The 16,253-nt window shown below is 40.1% G+C and overlaps 1 protein-coding gene across 5 annotated transcripts in view; it reads left to right on the forward strand.

The window, feature by feature from the left end:
- Positions 1 to 16,253, forward strand: part of STS (steroid sulfatase) — a 213,028-nt gene that overhangs the window by 80,927 nt on the left and 115,848 nt on the right. The gene's annotated exons all lie outside the window — the stretch shown is intronic.

A 16,253-nucleotide genomic window follows, 5' to 3' on the forward strand; every position in this document is an offset into this window, starting at 1 on the left:
TAAAGCTCTCAGTTCTTCAATGAGAAAAGTAGGTGTCCTGGACATTATTTTATACTAGCCAAGTTCTGACTTGAGCAGGAATTAAAATGTAGTGGTTTCAAAGCACTGGATAATTCATCAACCAGTAGCACTAAGCACAGGGGTAGGGTTAGTCCCTCCTCATACCAATTTTATGACTGTCATTAGAGTTAAGCATTTAACCTCCCTGGACTTCAGTCCCTTCACTTGTGCAATGGACTGACTGTTTATTTCCCCCCAAAATTCATATATTTTAATTCTAACCCTCAAGATGATGGTATTTGGATGAGGGGCCTTTGGAATGTGATTAATCATGAGGGGGTTGTCCTGAAAAGTGGGATTAGTACCCATATAAAAGAGACCCCAGAGTGCTCCCTCACTCCTTCCACCATATGAGAACATGGGGAGAAGGCACTGTCTATGAAACAGGAAGCAGGTCCTCACCAGCACAGAATCGGCAATACCTTGGTCTTGGACTTCCAGCCTGCAGAGCTGTGACAATAAATTTCTGTTGCTTATAAGCCACCCAATCTGTTGCATTCCATAGCAGCCCAAATAGACTAAGACAATCTGTAAAATGAGGGTATTCACCACCCATGAGGTCTCATAGAACCTTCTGGGTCTAACCATCTGTGGTTCTCAAAGCCTTCCCCATTTGAAGGTTGATGTTTCCTACTTGGTGGAACATTCTCTTGCTTCCAACTTTATTTTGCTCTTTCTGGCTTCCTTGGCTGAATTCTCTCTTCCCTGTAATTTTCTCTGCATGGCACTTGCAGTTTCACCAGTGGGCTATGGAAGATGTCTTTCAAAGCCTCTGGCTAAGGTGTAAGAACAGCTGGGGTCCTCATTGGGAAGCCGATGAAACTTAAAAACAGTAGGCTGAGGTCTAGAACTGTTCTAGGAGGTGAGATGACAGCAATTGTCCCTGTGTTCATACCCTCTGGTTAATGTGACTCCCAGCTATGAATCAACCTTTATATAAATGCATTTTGGCTCATTGGACTGAATGTAGCTCAGATTTAATAATAGAAAATGTGTGGGAGGAGACAGTGAGAACCCCGAAGCCAGAATGGTCTGATGTTGTTTCTTGTGCTGGAGGTCCCCAGGTTCAGCGATTCGCCAGGAGGACTGACAGGCTCAGTGCATAGTGGGGCTCATGGGTAAGATGTATTTCAGCAAAAATTTCAGAACACATTGAACAAAAGGAAACGGCGCATGGGGTAAAGTCTGGCAGAATCCAGGCATAAGCTTCCAGATATGTCTCTGAAAGGAGTCACACGGGACATACTTAACTCCTCCAGCAGTGAGCTGTCAACACATGTGAAGTGTTGCCTACGAGGGAAGCTGGTTAGAGACTCAGCGCCCAGGTTTTTTATTGGGAGCTGTTCATATAGGTGCCCTTTGCCTAGTACTACCAAAATTGCAGACTCCCAGACAGAAAGCAGGTGTTCAGCATAAACTATGTTGTTTGTACAGGCATTTCAGGCAGCGTGAGCCATTCTTATTGATTCTGGGAAGGGTGAGAACCCTCCCCAAATCTAATTCCCAATTGCCAGCCAAGAGCACATGTTACAAGCAGGCCTTTCTAAGGACAGCAATCTCAGATCCTCTATGTTAACTTCTTTCTGCATATTTCTAAAGTGTTTTATATTTATTATCTTTTTAAGGAAACAAACTGTCACCATGAAGTCCTAGATGCATCCCGGAATGTAAAAGCTAGAGGAGAATCTTGGATGTAGCCCATGACTTCATTTTATAGATAAGAAAGCCAATTCTCTTCTTTTTATCTTTTCTTATTTTTAGTATATTTTTATGAGATATAATTTTCCTACAGTAAAATGCACAGATCTTAAATGTTCTGTTTAAGTTTTGATAATTTTATACACACATATAATCACTGTCCCAAACAAAATATATAGAGCATGCCCATTATCATCTCAGAACGTTCCTGTTGCCCCTCTCTAATCAATACCCCAGCCAGAGACAAACACTTTTCAGAATTCTATCACCATAGATAGTTTTTGCCTTTTCTTGGACTGCATATGAATGGATTCAGGCCATATGGATTCTTTGGGGTCTTGCCTCTTTCACTCAACATAATGTGTGTGAGATTCTTATGTGTTGTTGCATGTATCAGTGGTTCGTTTATTTTCATGGCTAAGTAGTCTTAGGTTAGATTGATGTTCCAGAGTTTGTTTATGCATTCTCCTGTTGATAGTTATTTGGATTGTCTCCAGTTTTTGATTATTGTGACTAAGGCTTTGGGTGGATAGATAGTTTTATTTCTCTTGTTTAAACATTGAGTAGTGTAATTGCTTGACAGTAAGATACATGTATATTCAATTGTATAGGAAATGGCCAAACTTTTCTCTAAAACGTTTGCATGAGTTTACACTTCAACAAGTGATATATAAGAGTTCTCGGGGCCAGGCACGGTGGCTCATGCCTGCAATCCCAGCACTTTGAGAGGCTGAGGTGGAAGGATAGCTTGAGCCCAGGAGTTTGAGACCAACCTGGGCAACATGGTAAGACCTCATCTCTACAAAAATAAAAAAATTAGCCAGGGTGGTGGCTAATTTGCCTCTAGTCCTAACTACTTGGGAGGCTGAGGTGGGAGGATTGCTTCAACCCAGGAGGTCAATGCTGCAGTGAGCTTTGTTCGTGCTACAGCACTCCAGCCTGGGTGACAGAGCATGACCCTGTCTCAAGAAAAAAACTTAAAGAGTTCCACTTGTTCTTCATCTTTACTAGCATTTGATACTTTCCATTTTTCGTTGTTTTGTTTTGTTTTTATTTTAGCCACCGTAGGAGTTGTAAAATGGTATCTCATGGTGGTAATTTTCACTTCTGTGATTACTAATCAGGCTGAATACCTATTTATTTGCTTATTAGCCTTTTGTATATCTTCTTGTATAAAGTACATATTCAATTGTTTTACCCATTTTATTGTTTCATTCCTTTTTTATCATTGATTTGTCCTTTACATATTCTGGATATAAATCCTTTAAAAAATAATTGTCTTACAAATAAGTTTCCCTGGTCTATGTTGCTTATCTATATTCTTTTTTCCCTAATTTTTAAAAAATTGAATGTTACTTTGAATTATTTTATCTCATGTATCCTCTTAATAGTCCCACTCTCTTCACTTGACGATAAATTAGAAGCATCTAAAAAAACCAGTCATTTCCCAAAAAGTAAATTAAAACCTTTCTATAGCCATTGTTCAGTTCTAGTTACTCTATTAGCCTTGTTCAAATCGTCTTTTTTTTTTTTTTTTTTATAAAAGCAAGCTTTATTTTGCTATCTGATGAGACAATATGCTGGTTTGAGCGTTTGGAATAAAAAACATGGATATTTGTATTATTAAGGAAAGTTTCCAGGCACATAGTTATTAAGGAAAGCACATATTATTAGGCCAAGTTTCCAAGCAAAAGTCTTAGAATAGACATAAAAATGTGAAATAATGAACGGTGACCTTAATATTTGCCATTGTCATTGTTCCATGCAATATGTTTAAAATTTTTTTTTATTTGATAGTGATAAGAATACTATGAGATCTAACCTCTTAAAATGCAATATGGTATTGTCGACTGCTGACACAATGTTTGACAGCAGGTCTCTGGACTTAATCCATCTTGCTTACCTGAAGTTTTATGCCTGCTGACTCATAAATCCCCATTTTCCCTTCCCCTATCCCCTGGAAACCACCACTCTACTTTTTGGTCTTATGAACTTAGCTACTTTAGATACCTCCTATAAGTGGAATCATACAGAATTTGTCTTTCTGTACCTGGCTCATTTCACTTAACATAAGGTTCTCAGGGTTCATCCATGCTGTCACATATTGTAGAATATCCTTCCTTTTAAGGTTGCATAGTATTCCATCATATGTATAGACCATTTTTTTTTTAATCCATTCATCTGTTGATGGGCGTTTAGGTTGCTTCCATATCTTGGCTATGGTGAATAGTACTGCAGTGAGCAGAGGAGTGCAGATCTGTCTTTGAGATCCTGATTTCAGTGCTGTTGGGTATATTTCCAGGAGTGGGATTGCTACATCAGAAGGTAGTTCCATTTTTTAATTTGTCATGGAAATTCCATACTGTTTTTCATAGCAACAGCACCTTTTTGCATTTTCACCAACCATGTGCAAATAAATTCTCCACATCCCCACTAACACTTGTCTCTTGTTTTTTGTTTTTTTAAGGGCAGCTGTTCTGACAGGTGTGGAGTGATCTCTCATTGTGTGTGGGTTTGAGTTGCATTTTCCTGATGATTAGTGATGTTGAGCATCTTTTCATGTGCTTCTTGGCATTTGTATGTGTTCTTCAGAGAAATGTGTAGTGAAGTCCTTTGGCCATTTTTTAATTGGGTTATTTGTAGTTTTGTTATTGAGTTTGGGAGTTCATTATATATTTGGGATATATGGTTATCAGTATATGGTTTGGAAATATTTTCTCCCATTCCATAGGTTGCCTTTTCACTCCATTATTTCCTTTGCTGCACAGAAGCTTGTTAGTTTGACGTAGTCCCACTTGTCTATTTTTGCTTCTATTGCCTGAAGCCTATTCACATTCTTAAAAGTATCTTTTGATGAATGGAAATAGTTGCTTCATTTTGCCTTTTACTCTTTACATTTTAATTTGGATAATTTTCTTGACCTGTCTTCAAGGTCTCTGATTCTTTTCTTTGCCCATGACATGAACTTCTTATTTCTGATGTTATATCTATTTTGTTTTATAGCTAGCATTTCTGTTTGTTTCTTCTTTTGTATTTTCATCTTGCCCCTGAAATTCGCCATCTCTTAACACATGCTGTTTGCCTTTCCTGCTAGATTCTTTTATGGATTTCCTATGGATGTTTTAAAGGATATAGATGAAATATCTAACATTTGCATACCTCCTGCTATTTCACATGTCATACGTGCAAACATAAATATGCATGCATAATAGACATTGATTGTAAAAAATAGTGGAGACCGAGTCAGTCATATTTTTGCCTAGAAAACACCACACGCTTCATCTGTGTGGCCCCTTGGTAAGCTGCCATTTCAGTGTGGATGTGATTTGTTTAGTTTTAATTAGGTTCCACTCACCCCCTTGGCTTCAGATGCTTTGAGAGGGGATCCACACTTTCCTTTTAGCAGAGCTTAGGATCTGAGCATTGGTGAGACTCCTAAGTCATGCTCTGTTTGCAGCCCGACTGCTCACTTGTTGGGTTTTTGAAGAGTCCTCTTTGTTTTCTGTCTTGCCCTGGATTTGGTCATTCCAAATTCCCATCCTAGCTGGGGAACAGGGACAGGTGTGTGGCCACCCGTGGGGAAGATTCGGAGTGCCTTGGAGGGGTGCGTCTGAGCTTCCCTGCACTGCCTCACTGAGTTTTTTTTTGCACTGTGTGGTGTACGATTCCCCAGGGGGCTTCATGAAGACTGCAGGAGTGCATTGAAGGGTTGGCTGCAAGTGGGCTGTCTGGCTGGACCTCATCAGGATGCTGATCTGCCGTGCCAGCCTGCCTACACCCAGTCATTAAAAACTCCTTTCAGGGTCAGCTGGATTCTTCCTCTTCTCCCCACTCCTGCTACCAGGGGTGAAAGCAACTGAAGGTTTCTTCTTTGTAGGAAGGTTCATCACATCCTGGATTCTAGTTCATTTATGTGTTTTCTGCATCTTCAGCCTTTTTTTTTTGTCGGGGGGCGGGGAGGGGGGCAGGGTTTTGCTGTGTTGCCCAGGCTGCAGTGCACTGGTATGATCATGGCTCACTGCAGCCTTGAACCCCTGGGCTCAAGAGATCCTCCGACCTCAGCCTTCTGAGTAGCTGAGACTACAGGCATGTGCCACCATGCCTGGCTTATTTATTTATTTATTTATTTATAGAGATGGGGTCTTTCTATGTTGCGCAGGCTGGTCTCAAACTCTTGGCCTCAAGCAGTCCTCTCGCTTTGGCCCCCCAAAGTGCTGGGATTACAGACATGAGCCACCATCAGGTCCATCCTCATGTTTTTGATGGATCTTAAAAAGCCATGATTTTAATTGGAAGCCTCATAAATCACTGTTGGGAATGTGAAGTGGTTCAACCACTCTAGAAAACAGTCTGGTAGTTCCTTCATAATTTAAACCTAGAATTTCCATATGACCCAGCCATTCCACTCCTAGGTATGTACCCAAAAGAATTGAAAACGGTTGTGAATGTTCATAGTGGCATTATTCATGATTCCCCTAAAGTGAAAGCAACCCAGACATGCGTCAGCTGAGGAATGGATAAATAAAATGTGGCACAGCCATACAATGCAATATTATGTGGGCATTGTATTGGTCCACTCTCGCACTGCTATAAAGAAATACCTGAGACTGGGTAATTTATAACGGAAAGAGGTTTAATTGACTCACAGTTCCACATGGCTGGGAAGTCCTCAGAAAACTTACAATCATGGCAGAAGGGGAAGCAGGCACATATTACATGGTGGCAGATGAGAGAAGAGCAAGTGAAGGGGGAAGAGCCCCTTACAAAACCATGAGATCTCATGAGAGCTCACTATCACAAGAACAGCATGGAGGAAACTGCCCTTATGATCCAATCACCTCCCACCAAGCCTCTCCCTCAACACCTGGGGATTATAATTCAAGATGAGATTTTGGTGGGGACACAAAGCCTAACCATATTAGGCATAAAAGAAACAAAGTACTTTTGGTAACACTGTAGTATGTTTATGCAGATATTATCAGGTGGGTGAGCCTAGAAAACATCATGCTAAGTGACAGAAGCCAGATACAAAAGGCCTGATTATTTTCCATATGACCCAGCCATTCCACTCTTAGGTATGTACCCAAAAGAATTGAAAACAGGTGTGAATGCTCATGGCGGCATTATTCATGATTTCCCTAGAGTGAAAGCAACCCAGACATGGGGCATGATTCCATTCATATGAAATGTCCAGAATAGGCAGATCCGTAGAGAGAGAAAACTAACTAGTGGTTCTCAGGAGCTGGGAGAGAGGAATGAGGAGTGACCACTGACAGGCACAGGGATCTCCGTTTAGGGGTGACGAAAATGTTCTGGAATGAGATACACCTGACAGTTGTACAACATTGTCGTGCAACTAAATTGATGTACTAAATGCCACCGAGTTGTACACTTAAAGTGCTTTAAACGGTGAAGTTGATGTTATGTGAATTTTATAATAATTTAAAAAGAAACTATAGTTCAAGGCTTCGTGGCTTCTTTACCTTGTCAATGTGTGTTCACTGGTCCCTTAGGCTTTCCACGTCTTAATTAGTGTGGAGTCCTAATTAGGGAGAGAGGTCAGCCTGGGGGATGGAGGGAAAGTAGAAAGAGAAGGCAGGTAAATTATAAATCTCCCTTTCTTCATGCTCCAGAACACATAGCCCTCCTATGCAAATAACTCACAGTCTGCCTACACTCAGCTATCACCAGACCCTTGGCTGATAGAAAATTGCAAGTTATCTCACTGCAACCTTGGCATTATCGGTACTGCACAAAGCCCTCTTCAGCACATGGCACAAGCACCATCCTATAAAATCCCCAGCAAGTCTTTGTCTCTTTGCAGTCAGCTCTTCTCTCACTGACCTGCCTATTGCACCCTTGCAACGTATTTTCATACTCTCTCTAATAAATCTGTTTTTTTAAATTTTTTTTTAACCTACAACTTTTTTGGTAAATTCTTTTTATTCCTGCACCACCGACCGCAGATAGTCGCCACTCACCCTTGACAATTAGCAGTTAAAGCTGACTGCTCTTTTCATAGCCTATAACTTTAAATTTGTTTTTTTCTGTAAACATTTTCAACTGGCCACATATGTCTTGAGTAGACAGAAGCTAATTGTCAGCTTTTGCTTTCTGGGTTGTCCTATTAGGGTCCTATGGCATAGGGTCCTATTAGGATCCTATGGCAAAGAGCAACAGTGAGGGTAAGTGGAAATTTTTAGGAAAACTTAAGGACCACATCTGGGGTAACAAATTAAGGCCCAGGGGCCAGGAGCTTGGTAGAAGCAGCGTGAATCAGAAGCTCTGGGGGAAATGGAGTGGTCCCCAAAAGCAGGCACCAGCTGCAGGTGCATGAGTGAGGAGGGAGGGATGGTGCATTTATACACTGCATTAGGGTTAGCAAAACTTTTATACAGTGCATTAGTGTTAGCAAAAGGCACTTATAGGACTTTATCCCCTTTATTTTTTTTAACCACCTTGAGAAATGGAGAATGGGTTTGGAGAAGGCAGAGTGACATGCATTTTATTCTGTTGCAATTTGGGTATTCTTATGCCTTAGTTTGATATCTTTTAGCCAAGGGGAAGAGGCTGGCAAGGTTTCCATTAAAATTTATTTTCACCTTTACTTACACCAATTTGGTAGATATAGCAGGTGAGCAGTTTCCTACCTTGAACAGGGGCATGAGAAGAATGTATCTGCTTTTGCTGCAGACAGCCCAGGTCTGGAGACCCTGGGATTGGGAAGGCTGGTTCCACTGGGTAGAAGCACTATTGTGAATAGTGATGCAGTAAAAAAGGGAGTGCAGGTGATATGGTTTGGCTGTGTCCCCACCACAAATCTCATCTTGAATTGTAATCCAAATTATAATCCCCACATGTTGGGAGAGGGACCTCATGGGAGGTGACTGGATCATGGGGCTGGTCCCCCCGTGCTGTTCTCATCGTAGTGACTGAGTTCTCACAAGATCTCATGGTTTTATAAGGGGCTTCTCCCCACTTCGTTCTGCACTTCTCTCTCCTGTTGCCATGCAAAGAAGGTCTCTCCTTCCCCATCACCTTCTGCCATGATTGTGACTTTCCTGAGACCTCCCCGGCCATGTGGAACTGTGAGCCAGTTAAACCTCTTTCCTTTACAAAGTACTTGGTCTCAGATATTTCTTTTTTTTTTTTTTTTTTTTTTTTTTTTTGAGACGGAGTCTCACTTCTTCGCCCAGGCTGGAGTGTAATGGTGCGATCTTGGCTCACTGCGACCTCTGCCTCCAGGGTTCAAGCAATTCTCCTGCCTCAGCCTCCCAAGCAGCTGGGATTATAGGCACGTGTCAGCATGCCTGGCTAGTTTTTGTATTTTTAGTAGAGATGGGGTTTCACCATGTTGGCCAGGCTGGTCTTGAACTCCTGACCTCAAGTGATCTGCCTGCCTCGGCCTCACAAAGATATTTCTTATAGCAGTAAGAAAATGGACTAATATAGCAGGTCTTCCTTTGGCACATTGATATATTTCCCTTTAGATAAAGACTCATTAGTGGGCTTGCTGGATCATATGGCAGTTCTAGTTTTAGTTTTTTATAATGGCTGTACTAGTTTACATTTCCACCTGTGCAGGTCACCTGCTGGTCATCTAATTACCAAAGCAATTTTTACAAAATTCCTCTACATCTTTTTATTTCTAGATCATCACAGCTGTATGCACCAATTTATGATCTCTGAAAAAAGAGCAGCAATTATGAGACAGCTTGTTCAGGGGAAGGAGCTCAGTGTACAGGTTAGGGCCTCCCATCCCTGTCTTCCTATGACAGATGCCCAGGCTGATTACCATGTCTATGAAATACCTCTTTAACACAGAGGGTTAACTAGCTTGCTGCAGTGGGAGGTAAGAGTAACAACAGCTTGACCATCCACTGATCCTGGAAAATGCTCATCCACGGAGCAGCTGAGCCAAGATGGTTTGAGCTATCTTTGTCTTATTTCCTCATCTGGTTGTTAAATCCCAGAGGCCCTCTGATATTGACAGCGCAGATGCTGATATATATTAAATGTGTGGAAGCACTTTATGCCATCCCCAAATCCCTTGCTTTCTGTTCTCCTCAAACTTGTGTGTATTTTATTTTCTCTCCTTTTACATCTGCTGCCCATGGTTTTGTTCTGCCTGATTTCCCCTGTAACATAACCCCTGGTTATCAAATGCTGGCAAGTCAGATAAGATGGGAATGCTCTATGGTGTTTCATCGAGGGGATCCTGGGAAATGCAAATATCCAAAACCTATCTTGACCAAAGCTTCCTGTGAGGTCCCTGGAAAAACTCTGTGCACAGGGATGCCCTCAGGGGGCAGAATAACACTTTATTATTTTCTCCACTACTGGTCCTCAAAGAACGCTCACAGGAGACTGAATTCTGCCCAGAGCTCCTTTCCTGCATGTCCCAGACATCCACCATCATTTCCTCCTAAGGCCAGACTGAGTGTTTGACTCTGCTGCCGACATGCAAGGAAAGAGACTTCTCTTGGTTTAACAGGAAAGGAAATAGAGGGACGGAGCAAATAAAAGGGTGGCTGAGCTGTAGGGCTGGGACAGAGACTATATGGGAGAGTAAATGTTGGCCAAGGAGGGAAAATTGACACTCCAGTCAGAGGCAGCTCTGGGCTCTTAGCTCACTGTCATTCTTAAGGCAGTCTCCGGGAACCTTGGCTTCTTTAGAACACTCGCCCTCTGAAATCTGTGACCTAACCAATGACTTCAAACTTGAGCATCCTTTAGGCACTTGAAGGATGTAAAGACTATCCTCATCCTTATGGAGAGTTTATTGTTCTTGAATCTTGTAGTCCTTTTACAGGAGAAAGAAGTCATCTTAGGCTCACCCTCTGTTAAGTATAAAAGTTTCAATATATGTTTCTAGATGTGTTTTTTTTCTTACAAAATCCTTCTATAATTCACTATTACCAAGGAAGAGATCATTTAAACATAGCCATCTCAACCTTTTCTTCAAATCCCACCATGATGAACCATTTGTCCACTGTTCTACATGCCAAGAACTCTCCAAATATGGTGGCCTCTTAACATGCCAGAGAGGAATGTTTTCAGATTCCCCAGAATGTTTAGGACCACTATGGGACACAGTCCTCTCCATCAAATTTGGTACCTTGTAAATAAATGAAAATATTAGGTAAGCTGTGACGAGTGGTTCATAGCAAAGCATTTGGATTTGGAGGTTGGGTAGAGGTCTTAGATCTGAGCAAGAGAGAAATGGCTCCTTCCACATGGTAGCTTTATGGTGAGCACCATTTATGTCTTGCCTCAGGGAGAGCACACATATTACACATAATGGACCTTCTGGATCTCATTAGAGAGCTTAAAACCAACATTGCAACAGAGGTATCCTGCCTATGACGGCACTCAAATGTATCCCAAGTCCGTACATTTACTAAACTAACAGGGATGAGGAGCTTACACCAAGGTAACATTAATTCCAGTTGCCTTGGTCTGTGGTATGCACTTGTGTTTGAAACCTTGAACCTTCTTCAGAAAAACTGTTTGAAAAATATTTAGTTAGCCGGGTCCATTGGCTCACGCCTGTAATCCCAGCACTTTGAGGGGCTAAAGTAGGAGAATCATGAGCCCGGGAGTTCAGGACCAGCCTGGGCAACATGACAAGATTCCATCTTTACAAAAATTTTTTAAAAATTGGCCAGACAGGCACAGTGGCTTGTGCCTATGGTCTCAGCTACTTGGGTGGGAGGATTGCTTGAGTCCAGGAGGTTGAGGCTGCAGTGAGCTGTGATCATGCCACTGCATTCTAGCCTGGGAAACAGTGAGACCCTGTCTCAAATAAAAATTAGTCTTCTGAAAAGCATAGGGAAATTAAAGGAAATTGAAGTCCTAGCAGAGATATCCAATGTTGGTTATTACACACTTGTGTATGCAAATGTGCTAGCTCTTTTTATTTTCTGGTTCCTTTTACCTTGTTTTATACATAACCTTTAGATAAGCTTTGAATTAGACAAAACATGTTCACCTTGTTTTTAGCAAGAATGTTTTTCTACAATATATATTTATTGGAAAATACCCAAATAAAGAAATATCTATTATTTAATTTAATATAACTTTATATTCTAAATTATGACCAATTTGCCTACAAGTATTTATCCTATTACATTTACCTAATTCTTTTATTTTAATTGTTTACCTAGATTATTTATGAAAACTGTGATAGTTATGATTTAAAGTTATAAAACCCCCATTGCAAAATTATAACGGAGATAGTGAAAAAAGATTTGACCTAACTGACTCCATCTTGCTCTTAATCTCCAAGCTGTCCTTGTTCATTGCTGGGCATAGGTCAAACTAACTTTGGGAGGAACTTAGTTTATAGATTAGCTTTGAAACAGAGATGATAACAGTCCTTTCCCAAAACAAACCTCCTTACTGCCTGTGGACTAGACTGCCTAAAGCCACAAGATTAGAAGTTATGGTAATTTTACTAAATAATTAAAGATGTAGCTATTTTCATTAAACCAATATCAATGTCTTATTTATTAAAAATTACACAAGCAAAGGTCATTCTGTTTTGGGCTGGGTTTTTAGTTTTGTAAGCCCTATGCCAAAATTTGACACCTTATAGTATTTGGCAGGGATAAGTATGACATTGCTTAATTAATAAATGCAAACAATGCATGCTGACAATTCTTTTTTTTTTTTTTTTTTTTTTTTTTTTGAGACAGAATCTTGCTCTTTTGCCCAGGCCGGAGTGCAGTGGCGCTATCTCAGCTCACTGCAAGCTCCGCCTCCCGGGTTCACGCCATTTTCCTGCCTCAGCCTCCCGAGTAGCTGGGACTACAGGCGCCCGCCACCGCGTCCAGCTAATTTTTTGTATTTTTTTAGTAGAGACGGGGTTTCACCATGTTAGCCAGGATGGTCTCAATCTCCTGACCTCATGATCCGCCCACCTTGGCCTCCCAAAGTGCTGGGACTACAGGCGTGAGCCACCGCACCCAGCCATGCATGCTGACAATTCTTAAGAAATTTCTAATATTACTTACCAATAATTTTAAAGCTAACTTATTTATTAAAGGTTTTATTTAAGTTATATAAACTTGAAAAAGCATTTGACTAGTCCTTTTTTTCCTGAAAGTATTTAAGTGTTTTTATTTTTCTTTAAGCCAATTAATTAGAGCTCTTTTATATATTTTTAGTAGTGAAACATTGTGTACACAACGCATAAATACATAGATGCATTAGGTATGCGAATGGAAGTACATTTTGTAGATCTATAAAGACCATCCTTTTTTTTTTTTTTCTACCTTAGACTTTCAGATTCTTGATAACCTGTTTTACAACCGTAGGTGGTTGTCAGCTAAATAGCCTTAAAATTGCATGTTAAAGGAAACCACTCAAGTAAAAATCAAACAGCAAATTTACATCATAAGGTAGGGAGAGAAAAGCTCTGGTGTTTCTAGAGGGAGATCCTTTTATTTTTCTTTGAGCAAATCAAACATAAAATTACAAAAATCTATTATGTGATTGCATAAGGAGACCTATTTTGTTTAGATAAGGACTATCTATCTTTTAACTAGATTTCTGAACTCTGGCCAGAACCCCCCCAAAAACCAAAGATTTGCTCAAAAAAAAAAAAAAAAAAAAAGACAAGTTCTTAGGAGAGAAAAACAAAACAACAAATCATGAAGGCCTTTTAAATGCAAACATGCACGCAAACATGCCCACACACACACACACACACACACACACACACACACTTGTTGTTGTTGTTGTTAGTAGAGACAGGGTTTCACCATGTTAACCAGGCTGGGCTCGAACTCCTGGCCTCAAGTGATCCACCCACCTCGGCCTCACAAAGTGCTGGGATTACGGGTGTGAGCTACCATGCCTGGCCTCAACATAGTATTTTAAAGTTCATCTGTGTTATTGCATATTGCAAGATTTCTTCATTTTGTAAGGTTAACAATATTGCAAGAATAATACTGTAAGAATAATATTGCATTGTATGTTGTGATGGTTAATTTCATGCATCAACTTGACTGAGCTAAGGAATGCCCAGATAGCTAGTAAAGCATTATTACTGAGTGTGTCTGTGAGGGTGTTTGTGGAAGAGATTAGCAATTGCTTATTTTTTATTTTTATGGATTTAGGAGTACAAGTGTGGTTGTGTTACATGAATATTTTGTGTCATGAAGTCTGGACTTTTAGTGTACCCATTGCCCCCATCATCCAAATAATATACATTCTACCCAATAAGTAGTATTTTCTCCTTCACCCCTTCCCACACTCCCATCTTCAATAGTCTTCAATGTCTATTATTCCACTCTGTCTGTCTGTGTGTACTCATTGTATATCTCTCGCTTATAAGTGAGAACATGAGGTTTTTTACTTTTGTTTCTGAATCATTTCACTAGGGAACATTTTCACTAGGGAACAATGTGGTGTGTGTGTGTGTGTGTATATATATATATATATAGCACATTGTTTTTATCCAGTCATCGTTGATGGACATTTACATTGATTCCATCTCCTTAGCTCCAGGTAGATTCAGAGAAAAAGCATCAGATTATAGAAGCATAAACATCACAGGGTTTTAGACATGATAGAAGCCTTTTTATTGTACAGCTGTAGAAACAGAGACCTGCAAAGACTGGGTGACATGTCCAAATGTTGACAGCTAGTTAGCAGCAGCACCAGGATGGCAGCCACCATCTCTGGATCCATTGCTGATTGTCCTCCCCTCCATCTCATGATGCATCAACTGGAGCAATAACAGAGAAGGGGGAAAATAAGGGGAAAGCCAGGAGTAGTGGCTGACACCTGTAATCCCAGCTACACAGAAGGCCAAGGTGGGAGGATTCCATGAGTCCAAGAGTTTGTGATAAACCTGGACTACATAGCAAGAACCCATCTCTACAAAAATTTTTTTAAAAATTAGCTAGGTGTGGTGGTGCATGCCTGTAGTCCCAGCTACTCAGGAGGCTAAGGCAAGAGGATTGCTTGAGCTGGGGAGTTCAAGGCTGCAGTGAGCTGTGATCGTACCACTGTGCTTCAATCTTGGTGACAGAGTGAGACCTTATCTCTAAAAATTGTTTTTTTAATTTAAAAAATTAAAAAATCAGCAGGAACCAATAGAATCTTCACACATGGAACACTTAGTGTGTCTTCACTAAGTGAAGACTTCAATGTAAAGACTTCAAATGTAAACAAACAGGTTAGGCAAGACTTACTTTTTTAAACATAATTTTTAATTAGTATTTTATTAATACTCAACATATATTATAATGAATTTAACTATACTAGGTATAATTGATTGTATTGAGAAATACAAAGACCAAGGCACCAGGTACTGTTGTATAGTCGATAGAAACAGATTCGCTAAATCAATAAAACGTGAACATTTATTTTAGAAAAATCACAAGCGATTTAAATAGGTATTTAAATCTGTAGAAAAGTGTGTTTAGACACAATTTCAGAATGGGCTTTTGCTGTCCTCATGTCAGACTATTTTTCTTTATCAATTTAAAACAGGACCTTTGTTGGATAATAGCACTTTGTGAATCAAATTTCACCACTGTACATACCTTGGATTGAACAAAGCTGCTTTTCTTCTAAAAAATATTGTTTGTCGTTCAAGTTTTTCTCTGTTTTTAATAGGCCTTCTTCCCCATTGAGCAAATAGATCAGGAACATTTTCTTTGCTGCGGTTAAAGTTTCTGTTATGTAAGCACATTGTTAATTTTCTTTTAATGAACAAATTTAATATAATTACATCTCTAGTTATAAAAATGTTCCTTTGTCTCTCTCCTTCCTAATAATGCTGTTCTAGGAATAGCTACTTTCTCTACAAAAAAAGTTTTTCATGCTCTTTTGCCAAATTAAGTTTGTTCAGAAAAATAATTTTTAAAGGGAAAATTATGCAGTTTTTCAGAAGTTAATGTGCCATGTTCTTAATATTTTGGAGTGGAGCAGCTTTATTTAATTTTAAGTACTTTTATGTCAACTGACTCTGTTTCAGTTTTTTGAAACCTCTTTATCAATACCTTGTTCTAAGCCAGGCTTGTAGGAAAGAAAAAGCAAAGTCCACTGATTTCTGCTGGTAATAATTTATATACAGTGGGATTCTAAGTGGCTTTTTTTTTTTTTTTTTGAGACCAAGTCTCACTCACTCTGTCACTCAGGCTGGAGTGCTGTGTCCCAATCTCGGCTCACTGCAACCTCCGCCTCCCAGGCTCAAGCGATTCTCCTGCCTCAGCCTCCCGAGTAGCTGGGACTACAGGCACACACCACCACGCCCGGCAGATTTTTTGTACTTTTAGTAGAGACACGGTTTCACCATGTTGACCAGGCTGGTCTCAAGTGATCCACCTGCCTTGACCTCCCAAATTGCTGAGATTACAGGTGTGAGCCACCCTGACCAGGCTTAAGTGGCTCTTAACAAACTTAAATTTTCACACATTCTTAATTGGGTTAGATGGTATTTCTCATCCTAGTCCTGATAATATCTACCCCCAGGCACATTT

This window comes from Nomascus leucogenys, chromosome X (genome assembly GCF_006542625.1).
Source record: "Nomascus leucogenys isolate Asia chromosome X, Asia_NLE_v1, whole genome shotgun sequence".
Taxonomy (NCBI): Eukaryota; Metazoa; Chordata; class Mammalia; order Primates; family Hylobatidae; genus Nomascus; species Nomascus leucogenys.